The sequence below is a fragment of the Caretta caretta genome, chromosome 5 (assembly GCF_965140235.1).
Source record: "Caretta caretta isolate rCarCar2 chromosome 5, rCarCar1.hap1, whole genome shotgun sequence".
NCBI classification, from domain to species: domain Eukaryota; kingdom Metazoa; phylum Chordata; order Testudines; family Cheloniidae; genus Caretta; species Caretta caretta.
The window spans coordinates 57254183-57274486 of record NC_134210.1 but is presented as its reverse complement, the minus strand read 5'-3'; the positions used below and the strand labels follow the sequence as shown (position 1 = coordinate 57274486).

Genomic DNA, 20304 nt, shown 5'->3' with positions numbered 1-20304 from the left:
TATTAGAAAATGGTCCCATATATGTGCAAATATTTTATGAAAAATATGAGATAAAGGCAAATTAAATTAAAAAGTGAGGACAGTAAAGTTACACAATTTAGCATGTACCTTATGATTTTTAAAGAACTATATATACCATATATGTGCTTCTCCTCAACACTGGATATTATTAAAAAACTACAAACCATTTGCTTATTTAAAGCTCTGTGCAGGTAACAATACTACAGGGCTAGTAAATCCTACCAAGCACTCTTTGAGAATCTTGTTTATTTACTGGTGGAAGTAATACACCATACTTGTGTATCCATGACAACACTGTAACATGCCAGAGCAGTACTAGGTCTTTTCTCGCAATTGCAATATGAGATTAAAAGTAAGAGGCTAAATCTTATTACATAGCAGAAGCTTCTCAAAAGATAAAACATAAAGTTTATGGGAGCATATGATAGTTGTTCATGGTAATATATTTGTGCTATTTCAATGCTTTAGTTGGGTTCATCCATTGATTGTAAATAGTACTGAATAGGGAACATACCAGGAAAGATAAAACTTTGCATTTCCTGCTGGAGTTTTCCATAATAGAGAAAAGTGATTCAACAGTGTCAAGAATGAGTCGTTAACAAAATCAGTTTTATAGAGTGTTAAGTTGGATAATACTTTTTGTTGTTTTAGGATGTTTCAGGTTCCCTAATTTTTTTTCATTCTCATGCCAAATACTTTGAGAATGTTATGTGATCCAGTGGATTAATGATGTAATTGCCTAGTTATATTTATAACTTCATGTCTTCTCTATGTGCATTTGTGTTTGCTATGCCAAGGCCACCAAGATGCTAGACTGAGATGAGATGCAAAAAATGGAGGGGAAAAATGTACACACAAAAAGGAAATTCAATTCTCTATTATCCATTATTTTATCTATTGTCATTCTTGATTATCTTACTGTTTTCGTGACAAAATTTGTGCAAATTCTCAAGAGTTAGCAAATCAACTTTAAAAACTGAAATATTTTCTCCCCCCAGCCACAAATTCAAATTAATGCAAAAAGAACTGACACTTGTCTAGCTGCAGGTTGCTTATAACCTGAGCTAACGTTGTAATACAAAAAATACTGTGTGCCAAATTCTACCCTAATCATTATTGTTATTATTTATTATTTTTATTATCATAGCACTGACAAGCCCTAGGACCAGGACCCCATTGTACTAGGCTCTGTATTCCTAAATTACTGAGGTTTCATTAGTTTAAATGAAGCAAGAGTTTGTCTTAATATGTTGTATTTTGTCTTTGGAAGTCTTTGAAATATACTGTATTGCCTAGAAATGTCAATATTTAAGCAAAGATCTGAAGCATACATTGATGTTTTATCCATTTCCTGATCTTGGAAAAAAAAATCTCATTCTTACCATTAACTCAGGATCCTGAATTTGGCAAATGGACAGGTATCTAAAACACCCAGAAAGCCTTTGCTGATACCCAATCTGCCTTGTACCACTAAAAGAAGTGGGTTGGGCATACAGTATCTAGAGAAAATATCTTTAAAATGACTATTTGGGATTGTACCCACTGTTTTCTCATTCGGATTCAGAATGGAGAAAGAGAAAAACCACAAAAGGGAGATAATGAGAAGAAATAAATAATTTCTGTGGATTTATTCTGTCTCTACTTTATCCTCCACCCAATATATTTTAAGTCAGTCAACTTACTTGCAATATGTTCTGGTTGAGCAATGACACTCATACAGCCACAAATGTTTGATGGGGGTGATAAATGTTTTTACAGGCATTTGATCTATGGCCAGGAATGAGAAATTTGTCCGATTTGTGTTGGGGGGTGGAGAGGTTGGTTTTGTCATCATATTTTGAGAGTGGGGTGGCTACTTACAGGTGTTTTGCGCATGTACACACAGACAGACAGGTGTCAGTGTATAGGGAAATAATGTATTGTTCTTGCTGATTCCCTGGTCAGCTACATTCATATTCGGTGGCATATGGTAGAGGAGTGGATTTATAATTTGAACATGTTTCAGATTTTTTTTAAATAAGAAATTCCCATTCCATTACAAGTCTTCGCCTTTTGTGGGTTTTTTTACAAATATTTCCCAGATTTACAATAATTTGCCTGGGTAGTTCTGCCCTATTCTGTAGAAATGTCAAAAGAAGCAAACCCAGTTTATCAACCTGCTGCACAACAGAAAGATGTGGGAATGGGAGTTACCAGCTTTAGATGCTGTTGTTCATCCAGGTCCCACTGATATACATGAGGAAGTAACTATTTTAATACTGTGGAATTCAGTTTTACTGATCACTGCTTGAGGTGATCATTCATCTCTATGGTTTAAATCTTACCTTCCAAAAGATGTATGTTATGTTGGTTTTGTTATATTGCCTCATTTCCACTGATTTATCGATTGGCATTCAGTTGTAAGAAATAGATTGGAAGTGATTTCTTTGATTTTCCACATAGGAAAGAATGAGTTTTTTTGAGTTTCAGGGAAGAAGGTTATATTTGTTGCCACTGAGAGACAGATAAGGAATATTACAACTTCTGGGTGTGCTAAGTAGAGCCAATAATAATGTATCTTACCTGCCATGGTAGTAAGATCCCCTATTCGAATTTGCTTGGTCCTTGTAAAATGTAGATTTTTCTTTTGACCACAGACCTGATCTAGGAAATTCAATATTTCCTGGATCTGAATGTCATGATCATGTAAACATACAGAAATGATCAAAGGTGGGTTGACCAAATTATTCATGGTGACAGTGTTATGTAGTAGTTTCTTTTATCGTCTCAGGATAAAATTTATATCTAGGGTCAGATTCATCTGGGGATTACTCTGGTTAAATGACAGCACAACGGTCATACTAGTATTTTATAATATTGTCAACTTCTTGAGAGGACAGTTGAAATGGGCAGAAGTTATTCACTAAACTAATACCTGTATTCTAGTGAGTGGAGCTGAAGGTATATGCTTTCCTGATCTCCTGTTTACTGAAACAGGCATATACAGGTTTTTGTGATTCCTGAAGCATATAGAATGTGGAGTTCTGATGACTTACTATTTTGTAATATTATTTTCATCCTATAACTGAGTCTGGACTTTCTTTTTCTTTCTTTTTTTAAGCCTTTATGAAATTGCTGATTTGCCCACAAAACTTTTGTGCAGCCCCTCTTATATTTTCAGTAATGTTTATCCTACATGGCTCCAGCCGGTAGGAGCAGAAGTAGCCAAAGCAGGGACTGCTGCACTGGAGGGAGGAGGTTAAAATGGGGCCCAGATGGGACCAGCCCCCTTCCAGCAATACCCTGGACAAGAACTGTGTAGGGTAGGACCCACATACACACTCTGAGGGCACTAGGTTCCAGATGGTGCCTACCTCCCTTTTCCCTCGCCATATGGCTTTTGGGGACAAACTGCACAGAGAAGCCAGCCAAAAGCTCCAGTTGGTTGGAACAGAACTAGCCAAAGCAGGGTCCTTCAGATATTCCAGTCAAAACTGTAGAATGTTCTTTGACTTTCTCTGGCTTGTGCTGATGGGCTATTTGCTCCAACTCTCCATCTCTCTCTCCATCACAGTCTCTTCACCATAGCCTCACTGCAGACCTGCCACTCTTACTCTTTCCTCGCCTTCCCTGTCTCCCTTCCCTTCCCTTCCCTTCCCTTTCCGTTCAGCTGATCCCCTCCTAAGTAACGCCCCCTCCCCCCATAGGTGAACTAACATGGCATGTTACCACATTGCTGCTACCACATTGTTTGCTCTGTTGTGTGTTCTACCCCTTACCCCACCCGTGTCTGTCTTGTCAATTTGGACAGTATTCTCATATGGTTTCCCTGTTGCCTCTTAATTTATACTTAGATTGTGTGCTCTTTGGGGCAAGGACTGTGTTTTTGTTCTGTCTGAACAGCACCTAGCAGAGTGGGGGCCTGGTCCATGACTGGGGCTTTTGGGCACTGTGATAACACAAATACAATAATAATAAATAATAATAATAATAATACCATTATTTAGCAAATCTAAACAGTGGGGGACACATTTACTATTTACTATTTACATGACACTACATTTACCATTATTCACTGCCAGGATTGTTGATACCAGTAATAAGATATAATACATTTTAGATCTGTCTTTTCATCAGCCTTCAGTGGCTTTATTTTCATTTTCCATGTCTGATAAACTGAGCTCCTTTTAGATTTTTTACTTTTCTCCACAACAATACAGTAGTATTTTTTTAGCAATTATATCTATATATCCTGAAATTAGATATCCATAGGTTCTGTAACACTTCATTACAACTTTATGCCACACCTACAAATTCTTTGCTACTACTTATGCTGACCGAAGTGCTCTCCGAGTTTCATTAGTGATTGAGTTTAAAACAAAAAAAATGCGGGGGGGGGGAGTAAGCCTTATTTTAACTAATAATGTAACCTCTGGCAGCTGAATTTCAGAATGTGTATTTCTAATGATTTACACTCAGTGTCACTGGGGTATAACAGCAGTTGCAGAAGAAATGGTTTGGCTGATTGTCCTTTAAGGGGAGATGGGACCAGCCCCACCTGTGCCATAATTAATTAGCTGCTTCCCAGCCTGGTACTAAGAGGCTCATCTGATACTTTAATAGACACCTGAGCCTTATAAAAGGCCTGAGAGAGCTCAGTCTGGGAGTAGAACTGTGCAGTGCAGGGGGTGTGAAGGTCCTGAGCCAGGTTCTGCAGCTGAATGATATTCCAGGGGAATCAATCTGGCGGCTGAGTGATCTATAGCGGGTCAGGGGAAAGACACAAATGTGGCTGAGAACAGGGCCTAGAGGATGGTTTGAAAAGAAGCCCATGAAGGGTTGAAGAATCTTTTTTTTGTTTGCTGGTACTTTTTAGTTGGACTTTTGTCACTCCTGGAAGTGGTTAACTTTATGACTTTGCTGAGGAGCTATCTCCAGCACTAAACCATGTGTGTGGAGTTTATTAAGGAGCCGTGAAGAGGGAAACTGAGTCAGGGTGCTGCAGAGCCATCCCCAGCCCTGAGGCAGGTGCTTGGGAGATGGCTGCCCCATTACAGTGGTGATCAAGATGAATATTTCTAGGGTCCATATTCTGCTCCCTGATTCAAGGAGTTTGAAGTCAATAAACATTCCACACAAAGACTGAATGCAGAATTTGGCCTTAGATTAAGACTCACAGAAAACTCTGAGCATGATTAAGCATTTTGTTATGCTTGATATTCAGTTACCACCACACCCCCTTCTACAAGTTATTTTGGCTATTTCAACAATACTCAGTGTGGTGGTAATTGAATTGTTAATTTCACTACCAACTTAATTTTAAGGTAGTTATTGTTTTTCAGGTATCTAGTCAAAAGACCTCATGCACAATATAGCTAGATGTGGGGCCAAATTTGCTAGCACAGAATGGGACCCATCATGTTTAAAAGTGCTGAAGAGATGTGTGACTATTAGCTAAGGAGCTAGTGCTATTGAAGAACTAAGGAGGTAGTATGACTTTGTACTGTAATGAATCTGAAACTTCTGCCTAGACAGAGATGTGGAACAAGGGAAATATATTTTTTAAAACTTTGTTTTAAAGATGTGCCAATTCTTTGCTGTCTGTTTACCTTGTTACTGATAGAGCAACTAAATCCATCCTCAATATGCCTAAACCGACCATTCAAATGACAACAAACTAGATATATTTTTCCTTCTTGCTTTTATGTTATGGGTATGTGACTTATTTGCTGTCAGTACCGTCTGTGATGTTCTGTGCCTTATCAACACTGACAGTACAGGTATAGGGCTCAATCTGGCAAGGATTTACACACGTGAATGACCTCATTCAGACTACACACATTTTCTACTGGCCTAGACAGGCACAATGTTTCTGTGTTCCTAGAATATCCAGACTGGTGAACTGCACTCTATTATGGAGCAAATTCTTACTTTGCTATATTTTGCCTTAAACAAACCGTCTGTGAGGTAAATAAACTCTTCAATAGAAAATTACATATAGCATGATATTAAGCACAAAGGGAAGGATATATGCTTTCTTTAAAGGAAAGAAAACAAAGTTCAGCCTGAATAAAGACTGGTAGTGGATGGACTAATTTTACCATACTAATTTCCCCCTACTGTTACTCACACCTTCTTGTCAACTGTTTGAAATGGGCCACCCTCATTATCACTATAAACATGATTTTTCCTCCCTTGGTATTCTACTATTAATTGAATTATCTTGTTAGACTGACACCCCCCCACCTCACTTGGTAAGGCAACTCCCATCTTTTTGTGTACTATATATATATCGTGTGTGTGTATAGATATATATATATAAATCGTGGGGGAGGGATAGCTCAGGGGTTTGAACATTGGCCTGCTAAACCCAGGGTTGTGAGTTCAATTCTTGAGGGGGCCATTTAGGGATCTGGTGCAAAAATTGGGGATTGGTCCTGCTTTGAGCAGGGGGTTGGACTAGATGACTTCCTGAGGTCCCTTCCAACCCTGATATTCAATGTATGTATGTGTATATATATATATATCCCACTTCATCAGATGCATGGAGTGGAAAATCCATGCATCTGATGAAGTGGGTTCTAGCCCATGAAAGCTTATGCCCAAATAAATGTTAGTCTCTAAGGTGCCACAAGGACTCCTCAAAGTTCATTACATGTTCCAGTTGTTCCTTGGAGTCCATCATGGTGGGGAGGAAAATATGCACTGTCCCAAACACCCCCATTTTGTCCTCTGTTTTTGTGACCATCTCTAAGAGGAGAGAGAGATCCCAAGCTTTTCAACCTATTAACAGCAGTAGGACACTGGAGCCATCTGAGACAGTAACATTAGCTGGGCGGTCTGGAGCCATCACTAGCAAGTTACAAGGCAGTAAGGACACCCAGATTCTTTTCTTAGAGCTAATTGTAACAGAGACCTTCACCCCACACTTAAGTCCCAACCAGTTGGCAGTGTCTCCCTGTCTCTGGCTACCACTGAGCCTTGACCTCCTTGCTCTGTTGAGCAAGCTCATTCTAGTATGAGTTGATCAAGTGTCTGCCAGGTCCCTTCTCCAACAGAGATGGAGCCAGTTACATTTGAATACTGTGCTTTGTCTCACTGGCTGAAGATGGCTCTGAGTTCACCCAAGGTACTTCAACATGGTGTGCAGGCATACATGTGGGGTAGGCAGCTGCATGACTGGTATTTGGGTCCTAGATAATATATGGGGAATCTTATGTAACACCCCAACATATGTCCATGTGCCAGTGATGTATTCAGGGCACCTTTAGAACAACTGATCTTGGCTGTGTGCCCATCAGAAGTTCACCATTGTGTGATATTACAGTTAAATGCAGGTAGCAAAAACAGACACCAAACCGGAGTGAGAGAGAAAGAGATAGACGTGAAATGCTTTAAAAATACAATTTTAAAACATACTTTTTAAAGACTTTTATAATTTTTTGCCAAATAAGAATTAAATAGAACAATATCCTGGAGTTTCATGCATGTGAAATTTGAGACCTGGATGCAAATAGGAAGACTGACTTCTATTTATAGAACTAAATAACTCCTGCAAAAATCCCCCAAATCCCATCTTTCCATTCTGGATTTACAGCATTTCACTTTTCAGAGCTCTAAAACTTGAATGTTTGTTCATCAAAATGCATGTGCTAGAGGAGCACATTAATTTATTTTATAAGGGGATGTCACGGGATGCACAGCCAGCCCCTCTTCTTCTGGGCCTGGTTGCCCTCTCAAATAAGTCCAGGGAGACCTTCAACTCTGTGCAATACCCATGTCCTTTATTCTTTTAGTGTTTTCCCACCACCAGTGTCCAACTATATACAATCCTTACAGGTTTCTTGCCTAGTACAGGCTGGGTCAGTAACCAGCTAGAGGACTTCCACATCCCTCCCTCACTGACTGACCTCTCTCTCTTTCTCTGGCTGTCTCGCTCCTTCCCAGCCTTTATAGCTCCTGGCCTATCAGGCTGGCAGGTGTTGCCAATCTCCAGGCAGACATAAGGCTTTTCAACCAGTCCCAATCTATCCCCCTGGATTGGGGCTGGCATGGCAGGGGCTGATTAGGTGTGTTTGAAAAGCACCCTAACGCAGGCGATAATAAAAAATTTGGGAAAAGATGAAGCTGTGGAGTAAAATAGGATATAATTGTGCACATATAATAAAAATTATAAGTGCCATATTGGGCAAAATTAATTTGGATTGCCTTGTTGTCATACTGTCTGTAGTCACTCATGAATGTAGTTGCCAACCTCAGGCCAGACTGCCACAATTAGGGCACAAACGCCAAATCAGTTGTGTGTTCTGTAGTTGGATTTCACCAACCAAGCATCCAGTGTGGACACCTCAAGCTCTATATCAGCCTTAGTCACAGACAGTCCCCCTTAGACATTCTAGTTTATCTTGCCACCCTGGCAAACCTGCCTTTGTGATAGATGGTCCCTTACATCACAAATCACAACAACATTCAAGTTACTCCCAGTCCCAAAGGACCAGTCACTTGTGCCAGGTCAGTTGTACCTCAGATCTCAAACCAAAGACAACGCTTGCAGCCAGTTCTATAATAAACTAACTAAAGATTTATTAAAAAGGAGTGATATTTACAAGATTAAAGCTGGTAAACATACACACAAATGAGATACAGTCTTAGGTTCCAAAAGGTAATAGCAGCTGCTATAATGTGCAAGCTGTAAATGTTCTTTAAGGCTAACCCAAGCTAAAAGTTGGGGACCCCTTGCTAAGGCTGTTGGAGAATCCAAATGTTAATTAAATGGCTGTTTTGTGTGTCCATTAGTACTTATGTGTCAACAAAAGAATTGTAAAACTTAGTATATCGGTTGCAATTATGGTGTAGATCTGAATGAGTTTAAAAACTAATTTTACAAATGCATATGTGAAATGGTGATTTTCAACTAACGTTTTGATTGTGGGATGAGGTAGGTGAATCTGCTAGACAGAGTGAATGATCTCAAAAACAGGCAGGCTGAAGAGGATTTGTTGAACATGGCTACCAGCATCACTGACTAAAAACATAAGTCACAAGATGGTACTATAAATTAAGTTGTCATTATTAGCTCTGGGCAGCAAACTAGACAGCTAGCAATAATAAATTGTAAAAGATTTATAGATTCTATTTAGTTCAGATAAGCATCCAAAAACATTTAGTATGGATGTTGAAATGAACTTGTGAGTAAAGGCCAAGGCACTTCAGTTAATATCCAGAGGCCACAGTGAAGGCCATGTAGGGACTGACAGAGGACTCCAGAGCCTTAAAAATGGCATATGGTTGATTCAAGAGGTTGTTTTTAGTAATACTGACTCTGATTTACTCTGCTAAGATAGATTCAGATATATGAATTGCTATGCAATATTCAGATATTGATACAATGGTATTTGTTAGATGTGACTTGCACAGTGTTAATCTGGAAACTAAAGGGTTAATTGTTACAGAGGTCACACATGGGTTAAACTGGAATCCAGTGAGCTATGGTGTCCCTGTTGACTAGACGTACCTAGAACAAGTGAAAGGTGATATACTGTTGTAGGCAACGTTCCAACCTGCCCTTAGTGTAATTAATGGAGATAGCACAGAAGAGCAGGTTGAGAAGTGTGGTTTCTTCTGTATGGTTAGATCACTGTTTTGTGTTCTTAAGGTCCAGTCTTGCAAGGTATATTGAGCACCCTGAACTCACATGTGGTCAACAGAGGTGATCAACACCTCACAAGAGCAATCCTTATACACCCTTGCTATGTCCTTTTCACATTCAGATAAGAGTTAAGTATTTTGCTCAAGAAATTCTCGTGTTTCATTGTTCCTCTATACAAAATAGTAACCACAGAGGCAAAGCTTAAACGCCTCATGGTGTCATGAGAACCCCAAAATATATGTAGCCAAATTCACAGCTTTACTGCATAGTGTAAATAGCACCCTACAAAGGGTTGGTAATACAGGATAACCATACAACACACATGAAACTTGAAGCCAAAGGTAGTTGTTTTCAATCTCTTAAGTGCAGGAAGGAATCAGTATAACTGTACTTAAGCTCACCATTGCTGTTAATAAAATGCTTGCTGTTCCATTTTTGTATGGATGATAGTCCAGTCCTGTCCTGTCCTGTGTAGTTATACTTGCACAATAACAACCTTTTTCATTCACACACATTCTTGTTTCCAAAATGACCATTGTGTTAATGTTACATATTTGATTATATAACAGGATTTCAGTAAGAATTTTTAATGAAATTCATAGGCAAATTGTTCCCTTTTCCACTTGTTTGTTTACAATTGCAAAATTGTATTTAGTAGAGATTTACTCTTACCAGGAATCATTTCTAGGTGCTTTTTTATATTTGCAGTTTGGTTTCACATTAATTATGGGAGAGTTTACTGCAGGAGTGAAGGAGAGACTCCGCCAATAAGAATACAGTATACTTCAGTTAATATATGTACATTAGTCATATTTCTTAAAAAGCCAGAGGCCAAAATGTTCTAACTCGGGTGCCTAAAATTAGGCACTAAATCCAGAGTGGACTATTTATAACTGGTCTGATTTTAAAGGTGGTGAATTTCCCTAACTCCTATTGGATACTTTAAATGCATACATCACTTAAGTATCTTTTGCTTAATTGCATAATTACTTATTGTCTATCCATAAGAGAAATTTAGTTTTGATCTGACCCATTAGACTGAATGTGCTGCTACTCCATTTAATTATATATTAGCAATATATAAATCAATAAATAAACAGCAAAAATGGCTAATTGCATAATTTGACTTTATGCATTCTGAAGAGGTGTAAATATTGAACTTTACAGAGCAGTACATCCAGATAAATTAGAAGTTGGAAAACCTCATAAGATTTAGTCCACTCACCAGTTTATATCAGACTGTGTAGTAAACATAAGAGCTAATTTCATCCTTGGTTAATGACATTTAGATGTATAAAAACTGATTCTCCAGTATTCTACTTCAGTTTAACTTCAGTGGAATTACTCTTGATTTACATGAGTGTGAGCTCAGAATCAGGCCTCAGGATTGTGTGACATGAACGTTTTCTTTGTATTAGTTTGAAGTACTTAGTATATAAACATTCAGTTCTCTCAAATTCCAGCCATGCAAGGTGCTGGGAATCATGTAATTGACTTCAATGGGAGCAGAAGAACCCATCACCTCACATGTGGTACTCTGTACTTTTCCGTATTAGGCTCTAAATGCTTAATTGTAGGAAGCTACTTACTCCAGTAATGTGCATATTCAGGGGCTGATCCCTTGTATTGTACATCAGTAAAGTGCTGTGTATATATTGCCCATTCTGGCAGCTCACATGGCATGTCTATTTAAAGCTATTGTTTTACTCTATACTTACCCAAAAGGAGGTAAATTATGGGTACTTTTTTATACACTGCCCTTAAATATAATTATATCTCTTCAATTTTATAGGAAAAATGAAGTTTAGAACTGACTCTTGACACGAGATGCACATTTGGCAGGAGGCCAAGGCCAATCAGAATAAGTAACCAGAAGAAAATGCCAAATTCTAGAAAATAAAAGTAGCTTAATATGTTTTAATACCAATAAAGTGGTTAAGGTTAGTGGAAACAATCTTTGATCTTTTCTTTTTCCCATAAATTAAAAAATATTTTGTAATACATTATATAGCTCGTGTAGCTCACTCTAACTAGAGCTATCTGTGATGGCGAACTAGAAGCTCTAGCTTGTCCAAATCATAGCTGTCAAGCTCTTGAGCAAGACTAGTCACAGAATACACGTTGCAATGATGCTTTACATCCTCCATTGGCACCAGTTCGATATTCTGATCTTGTTTTTTAAAATCCTTAATAGGCAGGGATCATACTAACTCAGGAACCATCTTTGCATTCATGAGGATGAGGATAACTTCACTCACCAAGCATATGGAACCTAGACTTGCCCAGGGTGAGACTGCGGATAGCAGCGGAAAGAGAACTTCATTCCGCTTGCAGAGGTGATCCTCAAGACTGAGCCATGTTGACAGGGCAGTGTACGGAAGCTTGTACAGTGTCTCCTTATATTATACTTCTTCTTGATTAAACCAGAACCTTTAATAATTCCTACATTCACTTCAAGAAATTTAAAAAACAAAAACAATCCTCGTCCCTCTCCCCCATCCTGTTCCTTCAATTTCTTAAGAACCATATACTCCACAAAAGTTCTGTATCTTGTATTTAATTGACTGATTATGTTAATGCAATGGATCTCAAACTGCAGCTTGCGGAATGCTGGTTCTCCGTGTAGAACTTGCTGGTGGTGTATAGAGAGAGAGCTAGTCACAAAGGATTTAGGTACCTACTTGGCACTTTAGGCACCTAAATCCAAAATTTAGAGTCTATAAACCCTCACTCGGCTGCTGCCTAACCATGAAGGAGCCTACATTTCCCTATGTTTCCACAGGTAAAGTCCCCCTGGAACCTAGACGTCTGCCAGTGAGCATGTGAAAAGCCACCTAAGTCATGGCACCCTGTGCCTAGCTCATGCCTAGCCTCTGGCAGGATTTACAAGCTAGCAGTACCCCCCACCTATCTCACCTGTGGGTCCTGATCCGATAGGAACACTAAAAGGGTACCTTAGAACATGTATACTAAATCAGGCCCTGCACAACATGTAGACAGAGATGTCCCATTATAGCAGTGATCACTGTCTCCTGGTGAAACTATTCCACTTTGTATAACTAAGTAAATATTCATTTGGCCAAAGAGAGAGAGCGAGGCTGACTATGGCCTAGTGGTCAGGGCAATCCCCGGCACTGTACAAACACCCATTCCAGTCCCTGTCAGGCAGAGTGGAGAACCGCTTGGGTCAGTGTTCTCACCACTTCGGTAAAAGGAGAGGCTCTTCTTCATTTTATTTGTTTTATGACCTGGCTTAGGTACCTAACTCTAGGAGAGGGCTCATGGCTGTGATTCCCAAGTGGAGAGAGGTGCCTCCCTCTGGCCTGTATTTAGGTGCTTGAGTCCCTTTGAGGTGCAGGGTTTAGACCACACCCCTATTATCACCATTTTCTATTGACTAATTTAGGCCGCTCCTCACTGAATGTGCTGGCTTTTGTAAATCCCATTATTAGGTTCCTAATTCTTCCCATGCATTGTATAGATAGTCTGGATGCCTAACTCAGAATGCTGGATTCCACTAAGTGACAGTAGACCTAAAGTTATTTGTTGCAACATTGGGTCTAAGGCCCCTTTGTGGATCTAGCCCAAGATGCTAAATATTCTATCTACTTACTAAATTTAAAAAGGTAAAAATACATTAGATACTTTACTAATATTGCTTTTCCCTGTAAGCAATTGCTGCAATTTCCCTCAGGAATATTATGTGACGATGAATGGGCAGGGGGGAGGGGCGAGTTAGTCATGCAATAACGAATAGATGAAGATTTGTCCATGAGACAATCTTTCTAGTTCATGCTAAGAAAAGGTTTGAGAACTCCTATAAACCAGCTTATTCAATGAGGAGTCACACTTAAAACTCCAAACCCCCTTAACTTAGATTATGTGCCCTTTCTCTTCAGGAGACACAATCTGTTTGACCCTCAAAGATACAAACAGCCAGAAATATGACTACAATATAAATTGTATTGCCCTCTTTTTGTAAAGGAGCAATAATATGATAACAATAAAGAACTGATACTAAGACCTACCATCCCAGATTCTTGGATATCTATGTAATATAATAAACCCTATACACAGTGCATTTGGAGATTAACATGACTACTGGATAATTATGTCAGTGCTGCTACAATATCAACATTATGAAAAAAATCCAATGTAATTTACTCTCCATTTGAAGATATGGTAAAAAATTTTAAATTCTTTACATTTAGTTAACAAATTAGACCTTCAAAAGCTACTTCAATTTCCATTTAACTCATCTGATGTTTAAGATCAGATGACAGGCATCTGATTTCAAAAGTCTACTTCTTGCTCTTATTATCATCATTTCACATGAGCATAACTGCTTTTATGTAATGTATAATTTTAAATACAAAAACTGTAATGGCATTTCAACAACTCTTTGAAAGTAGACAGTTACTTTCCCTGAATTGTGTTAAAATCTGTTACAAATCAGAGGATATATCCAAGAAGTAAGGGTGGAGATTTTTACTGCATAGCCTGCATGGGTTAAAGAAGAGGAGGAAAAGAAAAGAGCATTGTTGGCAGTATTCTCCCAGACTTTCAGAATTAAACTCAAAGCCAGACAAAACTTTCCTGGGTCATATTTCATTACAGCCTTGAAACTTGGACCTGCATCACTGGTATTTAAGTGCCTGAGCCTGTTTCAGTTAAATCTGATCTGATTTATGGTTTCAGATGTAAACAGGTGTAAAGTTTATTCACCTTGACATAAAGCTAAATTTAGCAGTTTGGATTGAGTTCTGCTCTGAAGTTTTAGGATGAAGTTATGAAAATTTCAAAGTGAAATTTAGGCTGTGAGAACCAAAACCAAGAAAAAACCAAAACTTCTGAGCTTCACATGGGGCTGATAATTATCTAATACGATACAATATGAGAAGTAAGACAAGCACATGGGAAGAAATGGAGTTTCCACAAGACAGGCCTTTCCAAGTGCAAGCTAATAAAACACTATCAATTTTAACATGCCAATAAAAAAGGGAGTTTTTCGTAGCATGTAGTAAGTTTTAAGGAAATATAAACTGTAGCTCTGCATTACAATTATACTTGCTTTTTAAGATGCACTGTAACTTCTATGACAATAACCTTACTGAAAGGTTTCAGAGGAACAGCCGTGTTAGTCTGTATTCGCAAAAAGAAAAGGAGTACTTGTGGCACCTTAGAGACTAACCAATTTATTTGAGCATGAGCTTTCGTGAGCTACATGCTCAAATAAATTGGTTAGTCTCTAAGGTGCCACAAGTACTCCTTTTCTTCTTACTGAAAGGATAAGTGGACCTTTATTCTGTACAGGGTAACTACAGCATTCCAAACCCTGCCTGTATACAAGGCCACAAGTGCTGGATTTGCCTCTGACCAAACTATGCAGGAGAAAAACCAGCTTAAAGTCTATCCAAGGCCAATCCCCAAAAACCAAAACAAATGCCGTGCCACCCATTCTCTGCAGTACTGGGCATTGTGGAAAGCTCCTGTAAATGTAACATGCTTCCTGTACTGTACATTTCCTTTTACTCAGTCAGTCTGTCTCCCCTTGCTGTGACTGCACTGCCTGTAGGAGGCTGGGAGGGAGTAACCTCAAAGCATATCTTTTATTGAGTGGGGAGACTGACCCATTTTCTGTTAAAGAATCTCCTTCTGTTGTGGGAAGGAAGTGCTACCACTCCAGGTCTTGGGGAAATGGGGGCCTGAAAGAATTAGATAGGGAGGCTCTGAACCAAATTGCAGGAATCACATGATGGGAGACTCAGAGAGAAAGACTTCCGACAGTCTCCCCTCAAATTTTTGTTCTCTTGTCTGGATGAGAGATGCCCTCATTTTGCTCTGGACCTCTCTTTTTCCTGGGTGACTGACAGGGATGAAGTGGAATGTCAGTCAGCTAGGGAGAACCTTCCTCCATATTTGAAAGTCAGAAGACACACTAATCATACTCAGTGCATTTCCCAATGAGCCCAGTTGCAATCAGACTTGGTAGCGTCTGTGACTTTCCTCCGGGGGAAGGGACAGTCTTGAATGGATAATGTCTGAAGTAGCACAGTGAAGCTACCACCAATAAGGAAGTATCCTCTCAGAGTAGGGAGCAGTGTACAAGTCACAGTAGCCACAGAGGTTCACAGAGCCTCTATTGGCCACACACCACTGAAGCTACTTTTCTGCTGGACAGATGTGAAGAAAAATAAAATAATTTTATCTGTAGTGATAACTGTATGAAGTTGATTTTATATACCATCATTGTGGAAGAGGTTATTAGTTCTACAAAAGCTATTATAGTCCAGCACTGAGACATTTCCTATTGCAGCAACATATTTGTATTAAATTATTTTTGGAATAAAGAATTATAACTGAAGGAGATTTTCATAGGCAATATTTTAGTCAATCAAAAATTTTAGCATTCTGAACTCCACTGTCTCTTCTTTTTCAAATGATAAGTAAAAAAGTACTGTATAGTTTATTTTCCATCCTTTTGTTTGCTCCGTAAGTAACTATATACATTTCGTAGAGTTAGCAGCAGCATCAGTAAAGGTTTTCCACACCTTTATGTAAAAAAATAAAATAAAGATGTTGTTTTTTTTTCTTTCCTAAATATATGAAGTAGAAAGCAAGAAGAGAGAGAACCCTTTAGCCATGGATCAGTTCTTTCACGTGTGTGGAAAACAGTAATTTACTTCTCAGTATTTGTGTTTTGTGTAATAAAGGGTAAAATGCTAACTTTTTTCTCTTTTGTTTTACAGATGAAGTTTCTTAAACTCTTTTATGGAGTCTGGTTAGCAATTACATGGATTTTTGAGGAACAATTCCAGAGCTTTGACTGAATGAAATATACTGAAACCAAAAAGAAAAGCTTGGTCTTGATTATCTATATTACAGATTAGCTTGAAGGAAATAATTATTACCAATCTGTACCATAACAGCTGTACTTAACTGCAATGTGACATTTAAGGTCTGTGGAGCAGGAGATGTCTTTTTGTTCTGGGCCTGCATAGCATGCAGCACAATGAGGTTCTAATCCGTGATTGGGGATCCTAGATGGTCCCATAAAATAAACAATATTATATTAATAATAATATTTCTATTATTCTATTTGGATTGTTGCTTTAATTTTATTTTTGAAGGTTTATCTTTAGCTCTTGGAGCTAAACTGTCAAAGGCTCATTCATCAGGCCACTCCCAAACCATATATAGTCCTATGGCCTGATTCTCATCTTGTAGAAATGTAAGGCCCCAGTCTGGTAGTCAAATCTGTGTGAGCAGTACCTGGGGACTGTGCAGAGCCCACTGACTTCAGTGCAGGTCCAGGCAGGCATAAATGTCAGCCCACACAGCTCTGATTGCAGGAAAGCAGCCTTCAAACAGAAGTGACTCTGCAGAAGTCAGATGCAGTTAGACCTAGGTAAAACAGCGATGTAAGCAAAAGGAGAATAGGACCCAAAACACACTTGCATATGCACATTCAACCAAAGAAATAAAACACCTGCACATGTAACCCAAACACCTCCTGGGTGTGCTGTTCTGTCCCATCTAGTGGCACTGAGACCACTTAAAGAGAGAGGTAAAATCAGCCTGCTGTTTTAAAATGAGTCTGCCAGTTGGCTTTTAGCTCATGCATTAGAAGGCTCATGCACTAAGCTCCATAGGTCCCCGGTTCAATCCATAACCAGGGTCTATCGGCGTTACACACCCATATGCAGATGAGGGCTTTGCAGGTGCAACGGGTGGTGCACATTTTGTATCCTTCACCTCTTGCACTGGGCTTTGAAAATATGGCCATTTTAATCAGTCCAGTTGTTTACAGCCATCTCTTAGGTGTAATGAACAAATAGATAGCAAGGACATTGAAGTTGGTTTATTAGAAACCTTTTCATTTTTTATAATTTTAAAATGGAAATCAACAGGGAAAATACCAGATTCATTGCTAATAGGTGAAGTGTGACTTTTCCAATATGTTAAGATTATATTTTATTAGTTCAAGAAAAATATGGTTATAGAAAATTAATATTTACCACTCCTTAAAAGATTTTGCAGAATTTTCTGTCTTCTCTCTGTTTCTTTCGCATTATATTTTCCCTTTTCTGATATTTATGCTTTTTGTTTCACATGTTCAGCAATCACAATATATCTCTTATACTCATGGTTTTCAATCAAAATATATTTAAAATTGCATTTAATAAATACCTTTAACATAGTATCAACAGCATTTTATTTTTGTTGATATTTCTGGCTTCACTATATGTCAAAATGTAATTGGTTTATTAAGGACCAATCCTACATTCCTAATTCAAGATAAAACTTCCACTGAAATCAATGGGAAGTCAATTGTCTTGGTATGGATTTCAAAGTTGAGCCTTTAGCTTAGTTTTATGAGTGTAACAGAGCCTTAAATATTTTTTCTTACCATTGTCTGGCAGAACATTTTTTCCACCAGTCTAGTTTAACTGGTGGTGTAATTAATATGTATAATTCCAAATTTTGTAATAAAATAAACTGCATATGTTGTTAAGACAAATCTCTGTTCAGACTTTTTCTTAACTGAAGTCCTGGAGTCCCCAGGCTTTTAACCCAGCTCTGGTCTTTTGCTGCAAGTTAATCTGGTGATGAAGTGGGTGGGGTGGTTTGGTATATGTAATCCTGATTTTGAGAAAATGACTATTTTGAACTTGATCTATCAAATGGAAAATGCATCTGGATATTATGGTGATGAGATAGAATTGAATAGATAACACAGTGATGGAGGTATTAAATATGGGTATAATAGATCAGGGGTGGCCAAACCTACTCACCCTCTGAGCCGCATACAACAATCTTCAGAAGTTTGAGAGTTGGGGCACATCTGGTAGGACTCAGGGCTTCAGCTCCTCTCCTGCTGAAGCCCCAAGCACTGGCAGGTGTGCCCCACAGGGCTGTAGCTCTGAGACCCTCCTCCCCACTGGGCAGAAGCCTCTATCCCACCACCCCGCTGAAAGGCAGAGGTCCCGAGCTCCCCCACCAGTCTGGTAGGTAGAGAATGATGGGTGGCAGGGGGGGAGAGGGGGCTCTGTGAGCTGCACTTTAACTAAAAGAGCCACATGTGGTATGCTCATAAGACACAGTTTGGCCACTCCTGTAAGAGATTATACTAAGTAAAGTATTTGTAAGATACGCAATGCACAAGATAACTAGTTTGACATAATCATGTTTATTGATGCGAGCAATATATATTGATACAATATAAAGAACATACTGAAGTTCTACCTTTATATCAAAGTATGCATTAAATTCTGATGTATCTTGCACATATGTTCATTTCAGAAAAAACAGTGTACGAGCCTGTGTTGTGGCAGGAGCACACAATGGAATATAGCTGCCACCTTTCTGGCTCTCCTGAAAATAAATGGAGAAGCCACCCACAGGGCCTTCCCAACAAGGGCATGAGTAAGGGCTAAGGAAGAATGGTCCATAAGTGTAGGCATGGCCATGTACCTTGACCATGCAGGGTCTCACTGTATGGATGAGACGATGGTGTTCAGTGGAGGGATTTAGGTTAGTAGGCACTGGGCAACCTTTTGGGAAAGGAGGAGCCTATACAGGGAGGATGGGCTCCACCTAAATCAAAATGGAACCATTCTGCTGGCATGTAAAATTAAAAAGGTTGTAGAGAAGTTTTTAATGTAAGAGCTGAGGAAAAGCTGACAGGTACAGAGGAGCACATGGTTTGGACAGAGCCATCTCTTAGGGGAGAATTTATTAAAGGGGATGCTCTGTATCCTAGTAAAGAGGAGAAGATGGATAAAATACAGGCAGGAAGTGAAGAGAAACAGTCAAAATGAAAAGTAGCCCCATTCAATTACATCACATGAAGACAGACACCAAAATATTGACAAGTTTTATAAGTGTTGATATGCTACAAATGCTACAAGCTTAAATACTAAAATGAGTGAAATTTGAGTGCCTGGTATTAAATGATGATATTGATATAATAGGCATCACAGAAACTTGGTGGAATGATGATAATCAATGGGACTGGTAATAACAGGGTACAAAATATATAGGAATGACAGAATAGGTTGTGCTGATGGGGGAGTGGCACTATATGTGAAAGAAAGCCTAGAATCAAATATATCAAACTATATCATAGAATATCGATGGATAAAAATTCCATGCTTGAATAATAACAGTACAGCAATCAGGACATACTAACGATAACCTCAGCAGGATGGTGACGGTGGTTGTGAAATGCTCAGGGAGATTAGAGAGACTACAAAGACAGAAAATGCAATAATAGTGGGGGACTTAAACTATCCTGATATTGACTCAGTACACGTCACCTCAGGAAGGGATGCAGAGATAATATTTTAAACACCATAAATGACAGTTTCTTGGAGCAGTTAATCCTGGAACACACAAGGGGAGGGGCAATCTTTGATTTAATCCTAAATGGAGTACAGGATCTGGTCCAAGAGTTGAGTATAGTTGAACCGCTCAGTAATAACGACCACAATGTACTTAAATTTAACATCTTTGTTAGGGGGGGGAAATACCAAAGAAACCCACCGCAGTAGCATTTAACTTCAAAAAAAGGGAACTACACAAAAAAGCAGAAGCTAGTTAAACAGAAATTTAAAAGGAACAGTCATAAGCATGAAATGCCTGCAAGCTGCATG

At 38.8% G+C, this 20304-nt stretch overlaps 1 long non-coding RNA gene across 4 annotated transcripts in view; it reads left to right on the top strand.

Moving 5' to 3' along the window:
- LOC125637225 (uncharacterized) overlaps positions 1 to 18170 on the top strand; it is a 162661-nt gene extending 144491 nt beyond the window's left edge. For 3 of the 4 annotated variants that reach the window (XR_007356869.2, XR_007356867.2, XR_007356868.2), the window contains one exon: positions 16399 to 18170. This is a non-coding gene — a long non-coding RNA (uncharacterized LOC125637225). Of the gene's footprint in view, positions 1 to 11441; positions 11823 to 16398 lie in introns of those variants that run through there. The other variant, XR_012668463.1, reaches the window with a different exon arrangement.
- The last annotated feature ends 2134 nt before the right edge of the window (positions 18171 to 20304 follow it).